Source organism: Borostomias antarcticus, assembly GCF_949987555.1.
Source record: "Borostomias antarcticus genome assembly, chromosome: 1".
NCBI classification, from domain to species: domain Eukaryota; kingdom Metazoa; phylum Chordata; class Actinopteri; order Stomiiformes; family Stomiidae; genus Borostomias; species Borostomias antarcticus.
In genome coordinates, this window is record NC_140234.1 from 25,539,480 (window position 1) to 25,565,061 (window position 25,582).

At 44.0% G+C, this 25,582-nt stretch overlaps 1 protein-coding gene across 3 annotated transcripts in view; it reads right to left on the reverse strand.

Moving 5' to 3' along the window:
* The window catches only part of camk2a (calcium/calmodulin-dependent protein kinase II alpha), a gene marked incomplete at both ends in the record, with an annotated part of 89,749 nt that overhangs the window by 45,447 nt on the left and 18,720 nt on the right, over positions 1-25,582 (reverse strand). The gene's annotated exons all lie outside the window — the stretch shown is intronic.

Sequence of the window (25,582 nt, forward strand, 5' to 3'; positions counted from 1 at the left end):
CCACCTGCCCCAGTCCTCCCTCTGTCTCCCACCTGCCCTTCCTCTGTCTCCCACCTGCCCCAGTCCTCCCTCTGTCTCCCACCTGCCCCGGCCCTCCTGCCATTGTCTGTGCTGTTTTTGCCCTTATTGCCCCGTTTTCATCACCATACATGTTCTTTTCACTGCTGTCTGTCCATTCTGGTTTTGCCTGTGTTGCCTCATGCCCCTGCTGTTGAATGTTCTCTGCCTTGTTTGTTGTTGTTGCCTGTTGCTTGTTCCATGCCTGTTTTGTTTTTTGTGTTTCTTTTGCTCCTGCCGACATCTTTGTAAGCGACTTTGGGTCATTGAAAAGCGCTATATAAATAAAATGTATTATTATTATTATTATTATTATTATATTGTGTACACCCTGGCAGATTATCTGACCAGGGCAACGGATACAAAACTAAGAACCACCTTGACAAAGTTCAGACTCAGTGAGCACAGCCTGGCCATTGAAACCGGTCGCCTGTGAAAGAAAGGTTGCGCCAACATTGCTCTCTGAGGGAGGTGGAGACAGAGCTGCACCTCCCAACCAAATGTGAAAAATATATGAACATCAGAAAAATCTTCTTCCCTAAATTCAACCACTTCTGCCCAATTTTCAACGACCTTCCTGACGAAGAGAAATTCAACCTCCTCTTGGGGGAGAGAGCGGAGCGCTCTGGCGGCACAGTTCCTCCTGCCTGACGCAGTCTGAGGGACAGTGAGGACACAACCACAATACACCAATTTACTCACACACACACACACACAAACACACTTACAGTACACCTGTTACTGTACTAATGTTATATATATATGAATGTTATATCACCCTCCCTCCCCCTGCCTCCCAGACCCACCCTCCCTCCCCCAGCTTCCCAGCCCCTCCCTCCTTCCCCAGCCTCCCAACCTCAGCCTCCCAGCCCCACCCTCCCTCCCCCAGCCTCCCAGCCTCACCGGCCCTCCCCCAGCCTCCCAGCCCCACCCTCCCTGCCCCAGCCTCCCAGCCCCACCCTCCCTCCCCCAGCCTCCCCCTCCCTTCCCAGCCTCCCAGCCTCCCCCTCCCTCCCCCAGACTCCCAACCTCCCCCTCCCCCAGCCTCGCCCTCTCTTATAATAATAATAATTAATGTTATTTATAAAGCACACTTTAAAGGTGTCCTATTATGCTAATTTTCAACAAGTCTTTGGGGTCCCCAAAACATGTCTTTGAGTATTTTTGCTGAAAATACCACTCAGAATAAGCATTCTAGCTTGCCTCTATACCCCTCCGTTGACCACGAGATCAGATTGAGAGGATTGAGCGCTTTTATTATGCAAATGAGCTCAGCTGAGAGCAAGTTGGCAGGCAAGAGAACGAGGGCTGTTGACGGCACTATGCTACCTCAATTATAGCTGGCTAGCCTGGACCATCCACACTCGATGCCACTGTGACAAATTGAATTGTCCTCTCTCTGACTAAACCTGATAGTGTTAATGCCAATGTTATTATCTCCACGGTTGCATGCTATTACCTATAGCTACATTTGCTAGCGAGACACCACCAGGCTATGACACCAATGATGTTCACTTCTTAAAGTCACACTGAAATGAAAAAAGCATTGTCCCATTTTGGTTCACATAATTGGTCGTAGTGTTCACCTATTCAACGATGTATGCCAAAAAATTACTGAATTCTACTTTTGTTGTAATCTTATATCAAAGTATATAATTTCTTACTTCCTGGAAAACGGTAGGTCATGTGCAATGACGACAACAGGGACCTTAGATTTTAGGCCAATAATCTCACGACATCCACCCGTCAATCAACGCTATCCTTCTATCGAATCTGTCTAAAGTTCTTAAAACCCGTCCACTTGTCAATGTTCCAATCAAATTCCTTTAAACGCATGTCCCACCCTCATAGCTTGTTTGCGTCGGAAATATGTCAAACTACGGAAGTTAGATGATCTCAAACGTCCGTTTCTGTGCGACTTTAACATCTGATCATTTTTAATGACCGCTCGATGAACTAGAAGTCTACCAATTTCATTCTACTAACATTACTCTAACATATGATGAGACGAGCATCCGGGTTAAGGCAAAGGGGGAGTGTGTTAGCTAGCGTGAGTACTATATGCAAACAAACACAGCATGATTACTTACAGTTTCTGCATAATTTCCATGGACAGTTGGTGTTGGTGTGCTTGATCATTCAGAAAGAGTTGAAACTGTAAAATGAAAATCCTGCATTGGACCCAGGTTGGAAAAGCAATCGGGCAAAAAATGGCTAGCACACACTGCCAGTGTTTTGCCAATTTCAGTGGGAACATTGCCATCAAAAATAAAATGTATCCACTCAGCTCTTCTGTCCTTTGAGCTTGGTAGACGATCTGTGCTGCTTAGTACATCCGAGAACAGAGCATTTTCCGTGCAATGACATTATGCTAGCTAGCGGGACCTGCAAATACTGTAATGTCAGCCTTTGGCCTTTATAGCCAGGTAAACAAACGCAAGTGATTGGAGGTATTCAGATGGGGGCGGGATTATTATAATAGGTCCCCGACTGTGACGTAATTTGACATGGGAGATTTGAATGCTGCAGCAAGAGTCCTCACTAAGACTAGACGAAGGGCACACATCACACCAGCGTTAAAATCACTACACTGGTTACCAGTCAACTCTAGAATAGACTTTAAAATACTATTACTAGTCTTTAAATCTCTCCACAGTCACTCACCAGAATATATTTCAGACATGCTTGTTAAGTACATACCAAACAGACCACTTAGATCCTCAGGCACTGAACTTTTAACAGTTCCAAAAGCCAGGACCAAGAAACATGGAGAGGCAGCTTTTAGTTTCTATGCCGCCAACCTCTGGAACACCCTACCGGAGTGCCTAAGAAGGGCCGAAACAACGGAGGTCTTCAAGCGAGACCTCAAGACGTACCTTTTCGACCTAGCCTACCATCACTAGCTAGGACCTTGAGACACAGAAAGGCAGCCTCAAACCTACCTGTGAATCCTCTGTATACATTGGCATTTATCCTGCTATGCAATGTATGTATATCAAGTAGTGTACAGAAGCTGGTTATCCTGAAACAGGCTTGTTCTGACTGTTGTTTTGCTTCAATGACTCAGTGTGCTACTAACCGTTTTCTGTCTCCCCTAGTGTCTCTCTCTCTCCCTCCTATCCTCTAACCAGTTCCAGTGTCAGCTGCGGAGCTGTGGATATCGTAGTATTTAGTACACACACACACACGTACACACAGACACACATCAGTCCACATCCGGCTTAGGCCTGGACCTGATGCTCTTAGCCTTTCTTGCTCCGAAAATTTAATTTAATGTTATTTATTGTTCTTTAAATGTTCTTAGCCATTAGACAAATATATTCCAGGAGCTTGCCCCAGGTTGCCTGTTTCAATATCTGTGTGGTCTGTATGGCTCTATGTGCTACTAACCCTGCTCTGCCTTCCCTCTGCCTTCCCTCTCCCTAGTGCCTCTCTCTCTCCCTCCTATCTTCTAACCAGGTCCAGTGGATGCCCCACTGTCACCAGCAGACCTCCTGAAGTCCGATAGATACCCCTGTGTCTGCTGTGGATGATGTAGCATGTCCGTAGAATATTCTCTCTCCTATGATGCTTTTAGCCTCTCTCACTCTGAAATGTAATTTAATGCAATGTATTGCTTTATAAATGTTCTTAGCCGGTAGACAAACATACTCCTGGAGCTTGCTCGATCGCCTTGTTGAGAGGGGTCAGGGAAGAATTTTTACAGCTCACTTATCTGGCCCCCGGGTGATTACTGTTTTTTTGCTTCCCTCTGGAATATGTAGAGAGTGGGTCGTATGCCCACCTCCCTTGTTCTCTGTAAAGCGCATTGTGTTGCCTCTGGGTATGAAATGCGCTATAGAAATAAAGCTTTGATTGATTGATTGATTGAATGGCTTGCTGGAACTGTCTTTTTTTTTAAAATGTTTTCAGGGCTGCCAAGTTTGACCAAAAGTTTGGAGGGAGATTTTTTCACCCACCCCCGCAGAGGACGACTGGAGCGCCAGATTAACAGTCTTTCAAGTAATATCAAAATAAAGGTCCCATAGGCATTGAACTGCTAGTATTTCATGGGTGGTCATTTATCCGTGTGAGAATTGTTAAGTGTGGCGTATGAGCATGAGAAGAGGCTGAAATGCGTTTGCAAACGTGGACCCCTTTAAATTACCCACCTCCCTTCCTCCATCACCCTCACTCCTCCAGCCTCCCTCACCCACCCTCCCTTAGAATAATAATAATAATAATAATAATAATAACTTTTATTTATTTAACACACTTTAAATTACCCACCACCCTCCCTCACCCACCCTCCCTTATAATAATAATAATAATAATATTAATAACTTGTATATATAACACACTTTAAATTACCCACCACCCTCCCTCACCTACCCTCCCTTATAATAATAATAATAATAATAACTTTTATTTATAACACTTTAAATAACACACTTTAAATTACCCACCACCCTCCCTCACCTACCCTCCCTTATAATAATAATAATAATACCTTTTATTTATATAACACACTTTAAATTACCCACCACCCTCCCTCACCCACCCTCCTCCAACCTCCCTCGCCTCCCTCTCCTACTGACTCACACTTCCTCATCCTCCCACACCACCGTGCATGTGTGTAGGCATGCATATGCACCGGCTGAGAGAGAGAGAGAGAGAGGGAGGGAGAGAGAGAGAGAGAGAGGGAGAGAGAGAGAGAGAGAGAGAGGGAGAGAGAGAGAGAGAGAGAGGGAGAGAGAAAGAGAGAGAGGGAGAGAGAGAGAGAGAGAGAGAGAACACGTGTGTAGGATTGAAGGTGGAAGAGGGAGTACCACCACAGCTTACCAGCCACTGTCTCTGGGTTACATAAGAGTGGACAGCATCCTCTCTCTCTGCCTCCCTCTAATTCTCCCATTTATAAAGAAACAGAAACATTTATGTTGGCATGACATACTGTACACAAATAAATGGTTGTCCCTCAGTTCGTCAAAAAATCACTTGCGGTGATTTTGAGTCGAGTGGCAAATACTTTGACGTGCACTGAGTGCGATGGGAACCGGCTACAATGAGACAGTGAAGAGAGTGTGTATTGCATTGAGGTGGTCATTACATCGAATCAATACTTTAATGTTGGACCCTGTTTAGACTTGGTTTTAAAATGTGTTTTGGGTGATCAGATCACAAGTACAGATCACAAGGACTCTAAATCGGAAGATGTAGAAGTATGAATGTCATTTTGACATAATTTACCAAAATAATCAATTATTTTTAACAATGCTTTATTTACACCAAGTCAACACTATCATCACTACATGGAGTCGACACTTTCATAGGCTCTAAATATAGAAAGTCCTTTTGCTCTGTAGCCTACCAAAATAAGAGCTTGAAAACATCAAGTTATTTTCAACAATGCTTTATTTAGGGCCTACATTTCATGAACTGTTTGTCCTTAAGAAAACGTTTCATGCCTCTTGCCTTTGATTCGAATTCTGAGTCAATGCTGCAATTTCTGCGTAAATGTAAAAACTGACCTAGTGGTATTTTGGTAAGTAAATGTGTTAGTGACATTAAACGTTAGTGAACCTGATGCACCAATAAAGTTTGCTAAAAGATAACCTGTGAGCTCCAGCCTCACCTCCTTGATATTGCTGATCATTGAGAGCCCTGGACTTCATCTCCTTAAGAAAAGGTTTAGTGCATGGACAGTCTCAATTAAACCCCACCTCCTAAATCAAAGGCTTCTTAGCTGAGTTTTTTATTTATTTTACTTTTTAATCAAACATTAAAAATATACACTCATAGGCTATATACTAGTCCAAAATAAAACGCGTGATAAGACATACACTAACACACATTTAGTAATCCACTCAAATGGTACTAACCCAAAGTCAAATGTGACTATGAGACTCTTACCCAAACTTACACTTATCAGTGGACTATCAGGATGTAAATTAATTCAACTACGCACAGAACATATACCCAAACACTCACATACAGTACTGTATATACAACTCAATCAGTCACATACAACCTACCAGGTACGTACAACCTAGCAGATACATACAACTTACCAGATACATACAACCTAGGGCTGTCATGATATACAATTTTCACAGTACAATTATCATGGCAAAAATATGTTTATAACAATCGCAATATCTATAAGCGAGTGTTCAACAGTGTTTCAAATCATGTCCTGAAGATTACATTACATTGCATTCATTTAGCTGACGCTTTTATCCAAAGTGACTTACTATAATTCAATTTAACATAGGAAAAGCCGATGTTCTACTACTTGCCAGAACTCACAAGTGCATCTCCTTTCTAAAACAAGTGACTAAGAGCATAATCTAGTGCTGAAGGCAAAGTGCAAGAATAGCAATTTAAAATACAATAGGTGCTTAAGAGGGAGGATCGTGGTACTGTAGTACTTCAGACTACTACTAAGATCATAAATATGTCTCTTTAAACAGATATCTTCCCAGATGCCTTCAAAACAGCTGTTGTAAAACCGATACTAAAGAAACCCAACTTGAATGTTAAAGCACTGAACAACTACAGGTCAATATCCAATCTCCCCTTCATTAGTATAGATACTTGGAGAGATAGTTTCAGTACAAATAAACACTTTTCTCAAAGAAAACAATATCATGGAGGAATTTCAATCAGGATGTAGGACATACCACAGCACTGAAACTGCTCTTACTAAAATAACCAGCGACAGGGGCTGGGACTAGGGCTGGGGCAGGGAACAGAGCTGGGACTGGGCTAGAACCAGGAGTTGGGAACTAGAGAGGGAAGACAGGAGGAACTCAGTGGGACCAGGTACTAGAGAAGGTACTGTAGGACTATTGCTACGCCAGCACCCCCGATGGAACAATACCTAGCCACTGGAGTAGGGAGGGGCTAGAGCGGGGTACACAAGGAGGAACCTGAGGGGGCTAGGAAGAAGAGTGGAAGAGCTATGAGCTACAGGGGTACAAGGGGGAACCTGAAGGGGGAAGCTAGGGGGGGACACTTACTTACTTAATCCTCTTTGTTCCTTACGGAATATTGTGCCTCGCCCCAAGATAGGTTAGCTATTTTCAGCTCTGAGGTCACAGTTCTTCGCCAGGTTGTTTTTGGCCTCCCTTGTTTCCTCTTTCCAGGTGGAGTCCATCTCAAGGCTACTTTGAGAATACAGTCCTGGTCCATTCTGAGGACATATCCTAACCATTGGAGCCGGTGTTTAAATTCCAGCTTGTGTTTTTATGCAGATCCTCATTGGAAATCCTTTCCTGCCAGAAGATGTGACATATCATCCAGAGACATCCATTGTGGAATGCATTGATGTTCTTCATGTCACTCTCAACAACTCACCAGAATTCCGAGCCATACTGTATTGCTTTGACTTCCAGATGGTTCAACATGGATTGAAAATGCGCTGTGAGCTTCCTGGTGGTATTAATGTTCAAACCCATCTATTTGGCAAATCTGTCAGTCCTATATGTTTTCTCTTGCAGGTGAGTATATGATTTGTAGGGGTGTAACAATATATCGTGCCACAATATATCGCGATACAGAAATGTCACAATACGTATCGTCAAGGTGAAAACAATATTGTGATATGTTTATTGCATATCAGTGAACACTGGCTACACAACACTGGTAACAAACACGTCTTTTGTCTCTAGAGCTATCCATGATATTACACAGTTAAGCTCTAAATTCACAAAGTGTAGTGGAATACAAATGTGGAGAAATACACTATTGGTGTGAACAGCAGCGCTACTGCAACGCTTCACACCTGCCCTTAGTGTATCGTATCGTTTCTTGTCTTTGAAATTGAGAGTTTAACATTTTTTGAATGATTTTTCACGGTGCCCGCCCACATCCATTGTATGACCAAAACGGTGGTAGAGCAATTATCAGACTTTCTCAAAAGTGCTAGTTTTGTCAACTTTTTGATCTGAACCATTGTTTATGATCATAAGTAACCTTAAAACAGGGCTAAACATGATTTTTCCCTTTACTACTTCTTTAAGTTGTTTTCTTTGTTCTATTTTCTACCAAGTGCCAGGTGTCAGTCCCTTTGTTCTTCTTTTCTCTGTAGTCCAGGATCTTTAGTATCTCCCTCAACATAGATGTTCTTGATGGTTTCCTATTTGGTGTGGATATCGGGGTCCTCATCAGTTGAGTCAGCCAGGGTGCCAAGAGCACCAAAGTGATTTCCCATCCGTTACATACATCCTATCAGTTACAAACAACCTACCAGATACCTATAACCCCATCAGTTATGTACAATCTACCAGTTACATACAGATGTGGGGACATAAGAATGTAACTTGACCCGCGGTATTCTAACAGGCGCTTTACAGCATTCCGCACCACCGCTCGCCTGCCCATAGGGGCGCAGTAATACCACTCATTGACCCATTGCTGTAGCTCATCTCGCACATTAGATGAGCCTACCGTTCTCAAACTCCTTGTTCTCTGTCTGGTTGTAATTTAATTATTACGAACAAAGCCTATCTATTTATAGTTTCTATCTCTGTAAATGTCGCCGGGTCTATATCTGTTAACTGTCGGGACAAGTAGAAGTTTAATACATTAGGCTGACTGAGTGTTCTCATATGGAACATGGCATCAGGACGAGTAAGATGGCTAACGGAGATGACCAGAGATGTGTTTGAAATGGTTCACTCACTCCCTATTCCCTATTACCATGGATGTATTGAGTGCGACTCATAGTGAACTACATAGGGAATGATTTAACAGTTTTGGGACACATGGAATGTAACTGCGTAAGATATTCATGACTCAAACAAGCAGACGCGCCGATCACTGATGGCAGCAGGTTGAAATATCAGGTAGTATTCAGGTTCCATGTTTAGTTGAATGATAAATCCCATATAAATGGTTGGAATTCTAATGATGTGCAAGTGTGATTTTGTCAACTTTAGTGCTGTCTGCTAATAGCAGGCTGTGAAGCTGCACGATAAGACCGTGATAGCAAGTTAGCTCACGACAGCAGCTTCCATAATATTAACAGGTAGCTGTCGGTGGCTAAAAAACAGATAGCTAACTTTACAACGTTGATTCCTGTAGCTATTTTGATTTTGATGCTATTAGTTCAACTTCTGTTTCTCGGGCAGGAACGGAGACGAACTCGCATTAGCAGCAAAGCAGCTAGAGGAATGATCTGAACATTAGCTAACTGCTTTAGCTACTGCTAGCTACCGTCTTCTTCACTTCTCCTTCGGTAAAACATGACACCGTTGTGTTGTGGTATTGTGGAGGGCTTAGGCAGAAGCAGGAAGAGAAACCACTTTTGCCCCATATAAGTAAAATAATGGTCTCATAAGCATTTTTCGATTGTAAAATTGTGTTCACTTGTTTTAGTTTGCAAACATATGCAATTTTCTTAGCATATCTACTGGCTACATGATAACATAGCTGCAGGGGTGCGCGAGTGACATTTGGGCAGAATGAACAGGTGAAATGAAAGCTCTCGAAGAGATCTTTCTAATGCTATTGGTCAGCTTTGTATGTAGTTTTAATGTGAAAGATACATCTTGAATGCAGTCAAGACAAATTATTTTGCCTCTTAACTTTTGTCAAACCCCCTGGTTCCAGTCAATTGGATTATAGGCTATAAGCTACTTTCGTTTACAATGACGTTACCTTATGAACACAAATAGCTTAACCTATAGGCCTACATAAAAACAATAGGCTAAAACCATGTTTATTTACAATGTATTTTCTTTCATTGATAGCATGCCAATAGTTAGGGTGAGGAAAACGACGCGCGGTCTCTTTAGCCCTGAGACCATCAGGCAGGCAGCTCAGGAGGTCGTTGAAGGCTATATATATTATTATGATATTATGTCTAATAATACATTCGTTGAAAGTACACAGGCGGATCTACTATACGGAATTGGACCGAGGAGTGTTCTCATATGGAACTAGGCTGCACACGCCCGCCCGCGACAAGAGCTGAATTGTAGTCAGCTTTCCTCGCTGCGCGCAGGACGCGTGCGTCCCCCGCTGATCCGAGCGAGAGCGCAGGCGGAATGTCGCTCCCCGTCTGAAACGGCCTTGACTCCTGGAATCCCAAGGTCTTTCATATTGAAATTCTCTTGATGGTCTGAGGAGTTGCGAGACGTGTTAAGGGAGTGCATCAGTCGTGAGCCTTGACAGTAGGCTACCAGCCTGAGCTGCGCTCAGCACAAAGTTGGATGAATGGATGGACTTATTGGAATCCTGGAAAATGTTGATTGCGCTCTAAAATCATGAAAGCATAAATGTAAAAATGCAGCAACAGAAGTAGTCTAGATGAGATGGTGGTTTAAATGAATGGCAACACGTAGCCTAGAGGAAAACATAAATTGAGACTGGTGATAATGCTGATAATCTACAGTAGGGCCTACCTCTGGCTGAGTTCATGGTTACAACCATTCATCTCTTACACATGGGCCTATACAATACTTTGGACGTTAAATCCATCTACCAATCAAACTAGCGAATTCAATGGCCGGTCATGGCAAAGCACCCGCTAACGCAGGCTACCCCCCTCCCCACGATCCAGGGCTAGGAAACCGGTTCATCCAGTTTATTTGAATATAAAAGAATTTGGGGGGGGGTTGTTACAATAGTCTAGTCCAGGTTCGCTGGCGAGTGACGAGCTAGTCAGATGGCGCATGCATGTGTGGACATTGTAGGCCGATTCTGTAAAACCTAAAGAATAAAAGTAGGCTACGTTCAACATTCATTGGAGTGGTCCAGTTGGATAGGCTAGTCTAATCTAAATAAATTGAGGACCTGTATTTTCAGTGTTTGCTGGTAGCGAATGCCACAGACAGACAGGAAATCTTTTCGTTTCATTGTTTCATTGTTTGTGCTCTGTATGCACAAGATAGTTAATGTTCGGATATAATTGGCAGTAGGGCGGGAAAAAACCCTATCAAAGGCCAAGATTAGAAGGGATTTGAAGATGTAATTGGTCATTTTAAATGGGCCTACTTTTTCTTTTGATGCCTATTTGAACGGACTGCATCGATCAATGCAATGACTCTCCATGTTTTTCAGTTTTACCCTTTTCATGAATAAAACATCATTTTTACATTCATGTCTCAACCATTATTATCGAATTATCTAGTTGATATATGAATAAAACAATAAGCCGTTTTAATGGCTATGGGCTACTAGTTGTAGCTATACACGAGTTGATGCGCTCTGCTCTTACGCACGGTTGAGGCGGCAGCTCAAATACACTTCGCACATATCCTCTGCTATAGCCTCTCACAGACAGCTAGGTGCACTTCATGCATTGGTTCTTGCTGCAGCTTGTCTTCACCATGCAGGTGAAGACAAACAGCCGGTGGCTGTTTGGACGCCAGAGCGCGCAGCTCTTCAGCCAACTGGAGGATGTCGCGTCTGGGGAGGCTCTGCGTCTCTCCACCAGTCCCCAGCGAGTCCAAGCTCCCCCAATGAATAATACTTATTTATAATAGCCTACGTAGCGCGAAACTGTGCATATAATAGGCTGTAGCCAGCGCGAAACTGCGCATTCCCTATAGCCGTTCATGGAATGACTGGCGGCTGGTATAAATAAATAAAAACATACACGATATTTTCTTATTTGAATGATCTTGAATATATATATTCAAGATCATTCAAATAACAAAATATTGTGTATATTGTGCATGTGAAGGCACTCACTGTCAAACCTGCCGCTATCTATGCACAAGATAGTTAATGTCCAGATATGATTGGCAATGAGTGATCTTTACTCATGGCGACTATGTCAATTTTGTATGGATCCACAAGTCGATCAAGCTTATTTTTTCTTTGTATCGTGCTGAAGCCATATAGCCTACTGCGCTCAGACTTGGCTACATAGCTGGTGCCCCGTCTTCAAATTTACTTCCGGGGTTTACGAGTAGCCTACCAGTTGAATGCGTTCCAGAAACAAAACGCAAAACCCCCACGTTCACCACATCTTTACTAACAAATATATTTACAATACTGTTATTTTGCGCATTTGACCAAACAGCCACCGCGTCTTGACCCAACGTCAGTTACCGAGATAGATAGGCTACTGTAGGCCTAGATATAGGTGTTCGTAATAATTAAATTACATCCAGATGGAGAAAACATGTGTTTGAGAACAAGGTAATAATAACAATTAAACGTTATTTGTATAGCACCTTTCATACAGATAAATTCAGCTCAAAGTGCTTTACAACAGAGCATTTAAATTAAAGAATGTGAAACTTAATGATGCTTCATTCGTAGACTATAGGAGAAAAACAGAGCCCAGCCTGCTAAATCTACTCAAAGACGCCACCTGGCGGTGGTGCATCACTAAAACGAAATAACACCCGTCTGAAATCCCACGAGATTTCCAATGGGATTTCCCTGCCAAATACCGCAACGTGAAATGCTGCAGCATGTGACATTTCTAACTTCCCACATCTGTACAACCCTATCAGTTACATACAACCCTATCAGTTACATACAACCCTATCAGTTACATGCAACCCTATCAGTTACATACAACCCTATCAGTTACATGCAACCCTATCAGTTACATACAACCCTATCAGTTACATACAACCCTATCAGTTACATACAACCCTATCAGTTACATACAACCCTATCAGTTACATACAACCCTATCAGTTGCATACAACCCTATCAGTTACATACAACCCTATCAGTTACATACAACCCTATCAGTTGCATTTACCAGCAGCTTGGTTGCCCCTCTCCCTTTGGCTCCCTGTCCTCTCAGTTGTGCAACATGTGGGCGGCTCTGGCGCCTCCATGAATACTGGCCCCCGCTTCCCAGCGAGGGACTGGAGGATGGAGTGTGGAGAATGTGCCGGCAAACAGAGAGTCAGCTCTCTATCTCTCTCTCTCTCCTTTCTTTCTCTCTCCTCTTTCTCTCCCTCTCCCCCCTCCCCTCTCCACCCTGCTCTTCTCTCTCTTCCTCTCTCTCCTTCTCTCTTTCTCTCCCTCTCCCTTAACTCCCATCCCTTCTGTCACTCGCTCCCTCTTCTTCTCCCTCCTCCCTTGCTCCCTGTTTCACCATCTCTCTTCATCTCTCTCCCCCTCCTTCCTCCCCCTCCCCTCACTCTCCACCTCCTTTTTCTCTTTCTCTCTTTCTCTCATAAGACACAGCACCCCCACTCCTCCTCCTCCTCCTCCTTCTCAGAGCTCATCGGATATTCTATCTATCATCTTCTATCTATCATCTTCTATCTTCCCTCCCTAACTCCTCCCCAGGTAGGTTATCTCATCCTTCCTCCGCCCCCCCCGGCAGAACAGAGTGTTTGACGACATTACCTGCTACACAAGGATGTGAGTGTGTGTGTGTGTGTGTGTGCGTGCGTGCGTGCGTGCGTGTTGGATAATTTCCCACCTGGGTTTTAAAATGTGCCACAAATGTGCCACAGGAGCATATCTTCAGCAGATTAACGTGTTGTGTGTGTGTGTGTGTGCGTGCGTGCATGCGTGTGTTGGATAATTTCCCACCTGGGTTTTCAAATGTGCACAAGGCCACAGGAGTATATCTTCAGCAGATTAACGTGTTGTGTGTGTGTGTGTGTGTGTGTGTGTGTATGTGTGTGTGTGTGTGTGTGTGTGTGTGTGTATGTGTGTGTGCATGCATGCATGTGAGCGTGCGTGTGTGTGTGTGACAGAGAGAGAGAGAGAGAGAGAGAGAGAAAGTTGAGAACATATCCTTGCAGATCACTAGTCTGATCCGGAGAAAAACCCCAGGACACACACATACACACACACACACACATACACACACACACACACACACATCATTGTGACCTCACACAAGCCGGGTGAGACGTACAGAAAAACAATGCCTGCAGCTTGTCTCACACTCTCTCTCTCCATTTCCTTCCAGATAACTTCACCACATTCTGGGACCGTGGGGACCTCTTTGCTAGGGACGGCTTCCACCCCAACAGGGCGGGTGCCCGTGTGCTGTCTGTGTCTATGGAGCTAGCCCTAAAGTCCTGGTCCTGGACCTCGCCCAAGGTCTGATACAGGGTGAGTCCGACCCGTCTCAACCACCCTACTGCTCAACAGAAACCTCCTGTACCCACGGTTCGGGCTACACCAGCTCCATCTCACCAGCGCTCCATCACCAAAGACCTGGAGTCCCCGCCCCCCACAGAGACCTGGAATAGCGACGTTTATATTTCTATAAACAAACTGCGAATTATCTCCCACGCACCCCTATTACCATAAGGAAACAGTCAGGTGGATCTAATGTGAAAAACCTGATATCCGTTCCAGTGAATATACCATCCAGGCCTACCAGTCAGGCGAGCCAGTCCTTCTCTCTGGAAGCCATTTCAAAGGCGATCCTTTTTTTTTTTTATTGATTTTTTTTTTTTTTTTTTGAACATTAACCACATACAATGTATTACAGTCAAAGACAACATTTTACACACAACACAAAGACAAGACAAAACAAAACAACCACAACAAGGATTAGGGAGGGGAAAGGGGAGTATAAATCAGACATAACAATCAACGTATACAAACAAGTATACACAACATATAGGGCCTATATTGTCCAGGAATTTACATCCAAACACCTTAAACCTTTGTCCTGGTAATTATCACCTCCCCCCAAGTCCCCTGCAAACCCCAGTTTCAGTCTCCCCCCTTTGTAATTGTAAACACACTCTGCATAGCTCTTCCTCATCTCTTTGTTTAAGTCAGAAGGGCCCCACCTTAGTCTTCCTCGTCCTGATTCAGACCTTTGTTTTCTTTGTTGTCACATGTCTATACTCTTGGCCACGCCTGCCATTTCACATGACGTGCAATGAGTTAGCCAATCACATCCTCAAAGCGCCGTACCTGTGTTTCGCTTGAATATAAGACTGGGCATGACTTCTTTGACTTCACTTCTCTGACAAACCACCTTTGTTTGCGTTGTTCAGGAAGTCCTTGCGCTCGAATGTTTTCCACAATAAACCAGACTCAACCTTTTGAACGTATCTTGGTAAATCTTTGGACTAGACCAGTCTAAAATACTATCACAGTTTGGCGAACGGGAATGGGAGCACTGCCTACGTTTGCTTCGGGATTCCAGTGGATAGGACTGATCGGCAGACGTGTCGGTCCATATGGGCTTGGAAAATCAATTTTCTCTCTTGCGCCAGAGCGCTGGCCGAGATTATTTCCTCAGTTCTGCCACTGGATTCTTAAAGCTCACAGGTACGTTTAAACGAACCCTCTTATGGGTTGAGTTTGTATTTGCCTTGATTTGGTTCAGCTTGTTGGTCTGGATTGTTTGAAAACAGAAAACCCCAGCGTGGGTATTTAGTAAGTAACTATCTAAGGAGATGTGAACAGCAATAGATAATTATATCGTATTGTCTTTTGACTTCGTCCTTGTTTCGTTACGAGGGTATCAGCTGTTCAAGTGAGAGTTTGGCACAGAACAGGTTTCCTTTTGGCCGGTCGCGGGAGAGTTTTAACCGCGAGCACGTTGAGAGAGTTTTGCTCAATGGAGATGTAGCTACAGCGCGTGATTGAGAGTTTTGCAATCCGCGTTTCTGGTAGAGATTTTGACCAGAGGGGCTGTACAATTTGGTAGGATCTAGACGGAAGGTTTAGCCTGGACCAAATTGCTAGTGCAGCCGAGAATGTTTTGTTGTAAACGTGGGCCTTTGTTTCATGTTTGTGTGTTAAGTCGTATATTAGTCGTTTTTAGTCGCCGTTTGGTCGCTCTTTGTTTGCGTTCCCGTGTGTCTGCTACGTTCTCTCTTGCATGTGCACGGGGGGTTGTTCGTCTTATGTGTTCACTGTTTGAGCCTCGGCTCTTGATTATTGTTTGTTATGCGCGCCATGGATCCAGGTAAAGTATTGTTTTGTACACTTTTTAGACTGTTAAAATTCTGCTAGAATTCCAGTAGGCTAGCTGGTTGCCTAGGAGACGCAGGAAAACTCCGCTATCGCGGTGTTCCGCCATTGAGCCAGAAGAGAACAAAGCACTTCGCTGACTGGGTGAGTACTAAGCGAATTTAATGTGTCTTAATGTGTGCTTTACCGCCGTGAGTTAACTCTAAGGTTTCCTTTCATTGCTGTTTTGGGGTTTTTAGGCTGCGTCGTGATTATTTGGGATTTGTTTCTTTAAATTTCCCCGCGCACAACCAAAGACCACTTCCGGGTCATACATGCAACATTTTGGGAGCACCACTAGGTGTCAATGTAACCCCGGCTACTAACATATGCTAGAGGATGTAAAGAATTTCTACTGCTAAACGTGTCTAGCCAGAGGAGATTGTTGCGCTCAAGCATTATTCTGCGAGCGTTTGTTGGCAGATTTTCGTTATGTGCTAAAGCATTTTCGATTTCTTACATCCACATCTGACATTTTAGTGTTAAATTCTAAGATTCGGGCTCAGCTAGAGGGTTAAGGGAAAAGCCTGTTAATTCTCTAGACTGGTCTGTTTTTAAGATTTGGGAGAGTAGCACGAGATAGTTTTTTTTAGGTCAGGAAGGAAAGATAAGGAGATTCAGCAAACAGTCTCTCCACCATTTCCCCAGCAGAATAACTCTGATTTAAAATTAGATTCCCCCCTCGACTTGTTGCGCCATTAGCCACGCCCTTTCTCTCTACGGGTTAAGCGCGCCCCTTTCTACGAGGTATTTGTCCGAACAGGGCCGGAAGGAAGAGCCTCCGATTTTGGGGTCGAGCGCCACCTGCTGGAGTTCCCTTGAACAACCCATAAGGGAGATTTTAAACTAGCCAAGATAGAGAGTTTTAATTTTTTTAAGGTAAATAAACAGGATAAAATAGATGTAGAGCGAACTCAAAAGTCTGACAGGGTTTTGAATAGGTGTTTGATTCAGGGGTTTTGTTTCAATAGTCAATGAATGGCCATAAGCTGTTCGTTTTATGCATTTCTACTGTATGAATTTCATTCATATAATGATGTGTTTTTTGAGGAGTTGGCATTAGGCCTTCCCCTCTGCTATTGAACCCAGTCTGTGTTTGAGTCTTATTTTTCAGGTGCTATAAACCCTGGGCGGCAGATCTTTGAGGAGCCCTGATCATGCCTTCCTGGGGACATTGGAACCTGCTGTTGACAACTGTCGTTCCGGGAGTGATGGGTGAATGCCGAACCAGGAGACGGGCACGTACACCGGAGGTTACTGGCCTGTTTCCCTACAGATGGGCGATCTGGGGTTCGTGAGATGCAGACCAACGCCATGTCACCAACTCACTGTGAGCGACAGATAAGTATGAAACAGGAGCAGTGCCCAAATACTCTGTCCTCAAATGCAGAAGAGGGAGGGTTTAGATATACAAATTTTAGCTATACAAATGAAGCTTTGATGGAGTTTTTTTGATTAGTTAATTGTAAATGAAGCCAGTTCATTTTAGTGTCATTTTCTTTGCCCCGTCTCTATTTTTATCCTGACTTCAGGAAATTTTTGCTCTCACCCTTAGGGGGTGTTGTTTTGTTGAGACGAGAATGTGGTTATTTTATTTTATTTTCATAAAATCGCGAGAGAAATGCTAGAGCCAAATCCAATTGCCTTGATCATGACTGGGGACTGGGCGTGTTGAAGTCATTCTAACACTGCCCTTGATGTCACTATAGGCTACTGCAGACTGGCTCTAAATGACACTTGAACAGTCACCCTGTTTAAGTTTCCTGACTGAATAACAACATTTTTTCCCCAAAGCAGGAGCTTGCGCTTAACCATGTTTCTGAGAATCTCCAACAGATTTTGAATAACCGTTCCTGACCAAAGAGGGGAACAGGGGGAACAGGGAGACCAGACCAGAAGACTCTCCTTTTGCTCTTCTGTTTTGTCTCTGTTTGTCTCTCTCATCTGTGGATCCACAGACGGAGCACTTCATCAGCCTGTACTGGGGGAGCGGGAGCGCCGAGGTGAGCCCTCCAGCAGCACGACCCGGGCCGGCCCTACATGGAGCAGTACAGGGATGGACCGGGTTCAGTTCAAGAGCCTAGTGAGGACCGCCATTTCCTGAGGCTAAGGAGGGGTTCCTGCATCACATCTCTCCTGGGGATTGGATCCTGGTCCACGACCACAGACGAAGGAGCTGGAACTCGCCGAGGTGGCTCGGGACGTACCAGTTTCTACTCACCACGCAGACAGCGATCTGAGAGGACTTCGTGGATCCATGCAAGCATTGCCGACGGGTCCAAGCAGCAGAGGACGGTCCACCAGGGGATCGCAAACACCAGGAGATCAGAATGCAGCTGAACCAGAGGGCTCAGAGGCCAAAACCATGGGCCATCACACTGTCCTCTCCTCTGACGAGGAATCGGAGGAAAAATGACCTTGCTGGTCACCTCCTTCTACTGGTCGTTATGATGGCAACATGGAGAAACACCACAGCCTTGACCTCACAAGATGCACCACACACGCACACACACCTGCACACACTAACATTGAACATAACTGATTTCAAGCAACGCGACATTGAAGTTGCGATCTAGAAGAGAAGACGCCTTGCATTCCCCAGATGACATTCTCCTCTGATGAGCAATCGGACTGCACCTCTGATCGCACACACTGGAACCTACATTAAACATTCAGAGACGCACACATGGAATCTATGTTCCATAGGACATCACATGCGATTATTCACAAGAGTGAATGAACTTTGAAATAATCTGGAAAATATCATATTTGTTTACAAGAGTTGCAATGGTTGAAACATGAGTTGATAAATAAGTTTGGGTTTTTCCTCTAAATTGACCAAGAGGTTTTTTGCCCCTCTTACACTGGTAACCATTTTATCTTTTTTGCCTTGTAAAATCAAGTTTTTTGGTGAATGGTTGTCCACTCTTAGACTATAAATAGTATATAATCATGTCATCTTTTTTTTTTATCTTGTTTCCTGTCAATTTCTGAAACAAGGGGTTTTGGTGCGTGATTTTGCACGTGGAAAGAAAATAATAAAAAAAAAAAAAAGAGAAATTTTTTTTTTTTTTTTTTTTGCTCCACCTAGTGGAGAGATTATTTCCTTTCCACATGTATAGCATAGCTGACTGTTTACACTGTGTTTGGATTTTATATTTTATTTTTGTGTGCCTGTTCAGGCACAAATGAGGGATTGTCCAGGAATTTACATCCAAACACCTTAAACCTTTGTCCTGGTAATTATCACCTCCCCCCAAGTCCCCTGCAAACCCCAGTTTCAGTCTCCCCCCTTTGTAATTGTAAACACACTCTGCATAGCTCTTCCTCATCTCTTTGTTTAAGTCAGAAGGGCCCCACCTTAGTCTTCCTCGTCCTGATTCAGACCTTTGTTTTCTTTGTTGTCACATGTCTATACTCTTGGCCACGCCTGCCATTTCACATGACGTGCAATGAGTTAGCCAATCACATCCTCAAAGCGCCGTACCTGTGTTTCGCTTGAATATAAGACTGGGCATGACTTCTTTGACTTCACTTCTCTGACAAACCACCTTTGTTTGCGTTGTTCAGGAAGTCCTTGCGCTCGAATGTTTTCCACAATAAACCAGACTCAACCTTTTGAACGTATCTTGGTAAATCTTTGGACTAGACCAGTCTAAAATACTATCACAATATACATGTATACATGCAACACATATGCACAGACACATATGTACACATATACATTCATACAAAACGGACATACATACAGTACAAGCTTCAATCATAAAGGACTTGCTTGGGGAGTGTATTAAGAAATGACCTGACCTTGGACCATATTCCCTGCTCCCCTCTGTCAGCAGCATAAGATAAATATGAGCTAGCTCCCTCCATACTGACAACATTCAAAAATTCACGCCAGTTATTTAAACAAAAGCAGTTGTGTTTCCTAACCTTCCAGTTCATCAAGATAAGCCGAACTGTGGATGCATATGCGAGAGAGAGAATTTTCTGGGCAACTGCATTATGCAGGCCATCCACATACTTGCCTAGCAGACATGCTGCTGGTTCCATTGTGATCTCTATGTTTAATATCTGAGAGAGTGCCTTCCCAACCATCTCCCAAAGGGGTTTTACAGTTGGGCAGTACCATAGAGTGCACCAGAGTGCCATTCTTCCCACAGCCATGCCAGCAGCATTTTTTTCAGTCTGGAGGGAGTAATGTAAGCTCTATGCAGGATCTTGAACTGGATAACCCTAAGCCTCACACTTTTTTGATATAGTTAGTGAATGTTTCCAGATATTGCCCTATTCATCAGGGGAGAGGGAGATGTTGAGGTCTTACTCCCACTTCATCTGTGTCTGGAAATTAATATTGGGGATGGAGAGGAGAAGACGCAAATATATGTTAGAAACCAGTCCTCTCTCATCTCTAATATTTTTAAGATCGACATCTAGCTCACTGTGGCTACCCACCAGGGTGCCGCTACATCTCAACTTTTTAACAATAGATCTTAGATGCATATATAGAAAAAATTAGGAGGCATCTATTTTGAATTTTGACCGTAGTTCTTCAAATGAGATTATGGCCCCATCGTCCACAATCTGTCCTACTTGGTGTACACCCTGATCTTGCAACTGTTTATTATCTAATGTGTCACCCCTGCTGAAAAAAGAGGGTTGCTCCAGATTGGGCCGGATGGGAGGGATGACCCGGATATTCCCAGTCTCCTGTGTAGCATTTTGGCCACCTTGATGGAAAACTGTATCAATGGATTGTCCAAATTGGCAATGTCTTTTGGACAGTACCATAAAGAGGTTAGCGAAACAGATTTACAAGTTCCTTAATGGTCTGTTCCTCCAGCCAGTCCCAATTAGGTTGGGACTGTCTCCTTCCATATCTCCACACAGGGCTGAAAATTAACACCTGCTACCGGCCAAATGCAGGTAAAATTTCTAATTGGCGACTAGATTTCGGAAGGCTATCTGAAAAAAATATAGCCTTGGCTGGTAGATTTTTCCATCTACAGTCCCCTTGGCAGGTGACTCACCGTGAGCCAAAAAGTTAATTTTCACCCCTGTCCCCACAACATAGGGAACCTAGCATTAAATGATAAGTAATAAAGAAACATGTCAGGTACACCCAGTCCACCTTTGCTCCTCGGCATAGACATCTTCTTATGATTAACTCTAGGTTTCTTCTCTTTCCATATAAATTGGGAGAATAGGGTATTTATTTCTCTAAACCAATACTGAGGAATTTGGAGGGGGATCGGGGATATAATATAAGACAACCTAGGAAGGACGTTCATCTTCAAAACATCCACCCTTCCCCACAAAGATAACGGTAAGGATGTCCACCTTTTTAAGTTGTCTCTGATGTTTCTTAGTACTGCAGGACCATTGGCTTCAAAAATGGCATCAATTGGAGTTTTAATATAAATACCTAAATATTTCATACCCTGAGGTCAAAGGTGATCCTGAATGTCAGATCCCTACCAGGAAAAACCTTTCTCATTAATGATCTTATATGTGAACGTAAATTAGACTGTATGTTCCTAACTGAAACCTGGCTAAATATAAATTGATCAGCAGCCCCCATCAAAGCCTTTCCTCCTTTTTTTCAATCTATCAGAAGCAGGAAAAAAGGTGGAGGAACAGCAATGCTCTACTATCTGGCCTACCAAAGAAAGCAATCTCTAAACTACAAATGATACAGAATGCTGCAGCACGAGTCCTCATTAAGACTAGACGGAGGGCACACATCACACCGGTCTTAAAATCACTACACTGGTTACCTTTAAAATACTTATATTAGTCTATAAATCTCTCCACAGTCACACACCTGAATAAATTTCAGACATGCTTGTTAGGTACATGCCCAAAAGACCACTCAGGACCTCAGGTACTGAACTCCTAACAGTTCCAAAAGCCAGGACCAAGAAACACGGAGAGGCAGCTTTTAGTTTCTATGCCCCCAAACTCTGGAACACCTTGCCAGAGTACCTAAGAAGGGCCGAAACAATGGAAATCTTCAAACGAAATCTCAAGACGTACCTTTTCAGCCTAGCCTACAATCACTAGCCAGGACCTAGAGACACAGAAAGGTAGCTTCCAGCCTGCCTGTGAATCCTCTGTATACATTGGTGTATATCCTGTTATGCACTGTATGTATATTTAGATGTGTATACAGATGTGTATGAGAGCAGAGGGCTGCAACTGGCACGTTCTGTTTTAATATCTGTGTTGCTTTCTCTGTGTGCTACTAGCCCTTTTCTGCCTCCCCTCTCCCTAGTGCCTCTTTCTCTCCCTCCTACCTTCTAACCAGGTCCAGTGGATGCCACAGTCACCCCCAGACCACCCTGAGTCCGATAGATACCCCATGTCTGCTGTGGATGTCCAGTACAGCCACTAACCCTTTGTCTCTCCCTCTTATACTCTATACAGGTCCTGTGGACTCCCCCTGTCTCCTGCAGGCCACCCTGTAGCATGCCCTGGAGAACACCCTGCCCCCCCGTCCTCGGCCAAAAATCCACCCTATGGTTCCTGGAAAGCCCCCCTGCCTCCCCATGACTAGCTCCTTCCCACTCTGTGTCGTCAGTTGCCCCTACCCAGCCAACCCTACCCATTTTTGTGCGTTGGCTGTAAGCCAGCGCACCTAGAAGAGCCAATGTCGGGGAAGGTGAACAACCAAATCAAGACCTGGAGCGGTGGGCTAATACGTCTAGTAGCCTAGTAGGCTAGTAGCCTAAACAATAATTAGTGAAGTAGGGGAGTAGGCTATTGAGTGCTGTGCCCTAAAGGGGTGTATTTTATCGTCCTGTCATTCCTCTGCGTGGTGCTTGGCCATTGTTGTCATATAATGGCTCTGTAGTTTATTTAGTGTGTCCCTAAAAGCTTGGTTGTTTCGGCCTAAATATTGCCATCTTATTCGCTCGCTCTCAAATTATTGGCCTTTGTTGATGTGTTAAAAAAAAAAACATCAGTAGCCTAGGCTACTATAGTTTTCCTGTATGTTTTTACATATAAATGCCAACGCTAAGCGCCCTTCAGGTGCTGTGAAACCCATCAGGGCATGCTTTGAAAGCACACCCCCCAAACAATTGTGCACGCTGCGCGTGGGTGCTTCGTTGGTCCTGACTTACCCGGTTCTAGGACCCACCAGACGCCACTGACCCCTAGTAGTTTATCTCCCTATCTGCGTGTGTGTGTGTGCAGGGGGGGGGGTGTCGCTCTACGCCTACATGTGGTTTATTTTCGGTGATTAGACTGACTGTTGACTGGCACAGCTTTAGATGGAGGAATTAGCTTAATGTATTGATGCTCTTTTATGCGTGGCTATAAGCCAGCGCACCTAGTATAGCGTTCGTCCAGTTATCACCCCCTCCCTCCCTCCCTCCGTTACTGCGGACAATGTTGGCCTGCATTTCTCTGTTGGCACCACAAGAGGCAGTAGTCCCAGCACACCAAAATCAAGAAGGACACCAAAATCAACCCGCCGATCTCCACTGCACAAGTAGAGTAGTGGTGAGAGCATTGGACTCCCACCCTGGAGACTGGGGTTGAAGACCCGGTGGGGATGACTTTATGGGACTATACCCCAAACCTCCACATGTGCATCCTTTCACTCCAACCTTTACCCCTTGCCTTATAGATCAGATCCTGTCCCAACCCCAACCCATATTCTAACCCCAACCCACACTAGGGACTGGAAGAAGGACACCAAAACCCACCCGCCGATCTCCACTGCACAAGTAGAGTAGTGGTGAGAGCAGGGCTTAAAATTAACACCCGCCAATGGCGGGTAAAATTTCCATTTGGCGACTAAATTTCGGAGGGTATGTATGTATGTAGGTAAATGTTTGTACCAATAGAGTCATGTAATAAATTATGCGTGCGATGTCGCCACATCCATGCCATAGACCGGCGTTCTGTTTGTTGTGTGTTGCACTTAAATAGCTCCCCCACTGCACAAAATAAAGTTTTCAGTCACATGACTGTTGCGGAGCCTCGTAGCTTATAAGCTCTGAAGACGGTACTGGTTCCTCCTTGACTGACTTCACTGGTCATCCAGCTCAGGTTTAACTTTACATGATGACAGGCTGTGAATATGTTACAGTATATGTATTGTGTTCATAAACACATAAAGACCATGAGGTTAAGGCTTGGATCATTTATATCTCATATTTGTGTAGGTTTAGGTAGTTATGGATAATTCTACACCGTAGAAGTGAATGGAAATGAATAATTTAATTTCTATTAATTGCAATGTTTCTAGGCATCGAATTCAACTAATTCATTTGAAATTTTACTTTGCCCTCTTCCTTAAGCATGTATTCAACATAATACTATTATCTGAGTGAAAAGTACTGAAACAGATGTATAATGTGACAAAAAAGGCAATTTATTATTTTGGCCGGTAAAAAATATACTTGGCTGGTGCCAAAAAGTTAATTTTCAGCCCTGGGTGAGAGCATTGGACTCCCACCCAGGAGACTGGGTTTCCCGGTGGGGATGACTTTATGTTATCATCATTGTAACTTCTTTAGCCCCTGACTGCTGAGCTAACTGGCTATTCCGCTCTCATTGTGCTGGATTAGCATTGGAAGCATTGGAATTGATGTGTCCAGGTGACAAGACCTATCTTTATTTATCAAACATTACCGTCCTACCAGTCCTGCACAGAAACAAGCCAGCCAACGCACATAAGCCAGGCTGGACCTGGCCTGGTTTACCCTTGGCTCTCTGCTTTCTGTTTCCCCTCCTCTGCCTTGCGGCATTCTCTATGAGCCTGTTCTGCTAAGTGCTTATTGTGCTCTGTTATATGATTCACTCAAATATCATATTAGAGACTACAGGGATAGCTAACACATAATGGCCTATGTAGGCAACCTCTCTGTAACTATTTGTGCACTCTCCTGTTAGTCATATCTCTCTTATGAAGTATCTAGCCCATGTTTATTGCTCTGTATATGTTCTTAGCCAATAGACAAACATTTTCCAGGAGCTTGCTCGATCGTCTCGTCGAGAGAGGTCAGGGAAGAATTTTTACAGCTCACTTTCTGGCCCCCGGGTGAAACTGTTTTTTTGCTTCCCTCTGGAATATGTAGGGGTGGGATCTATGTCCACCCCCCATTGCTCTCTGTAAAGCGCATTGTGTTGCCTCTGTGTATGAAATGCACTATATAAATCAAGTTTGATTTGATTTCCTGTCTTCTTATCTCCCTCACTTTCCCTCTCCTCCTCTCTCTCTCTCTCCCTCCTTCTTTCCCTCTCTCACTACTTCCTTCCCTCTCCTCTCTTTTTCATTATATCTCTCTCTTTCTCTATCTCTCTTTCCCTCTCCTCCTCTCCTGCCCTCCCTCTCCCCACTGTACGTCATTCAGGGATGAGAATATCTCAGTATCAATAATGCACATCCTACAGACTGTTATTGAGGAGCAGAGAGTCTGCCTGTTCATCACTCAAATACACACATCGATTACAGATACCGTGTGTGCATGTCTGTCTGCGTGCATGCCTGTAATGTGCCTATGTTTGCGTGTTTGTGTGTCTGTATGTGGTGCATGTGTGTGTGTGTGTGTGTGTTTGTTTGTGTGCTTTCCTGTATGTGTGTGTGTTTGTTTGTGTGCTTTCCTGTATGTGTGTGTGTGTG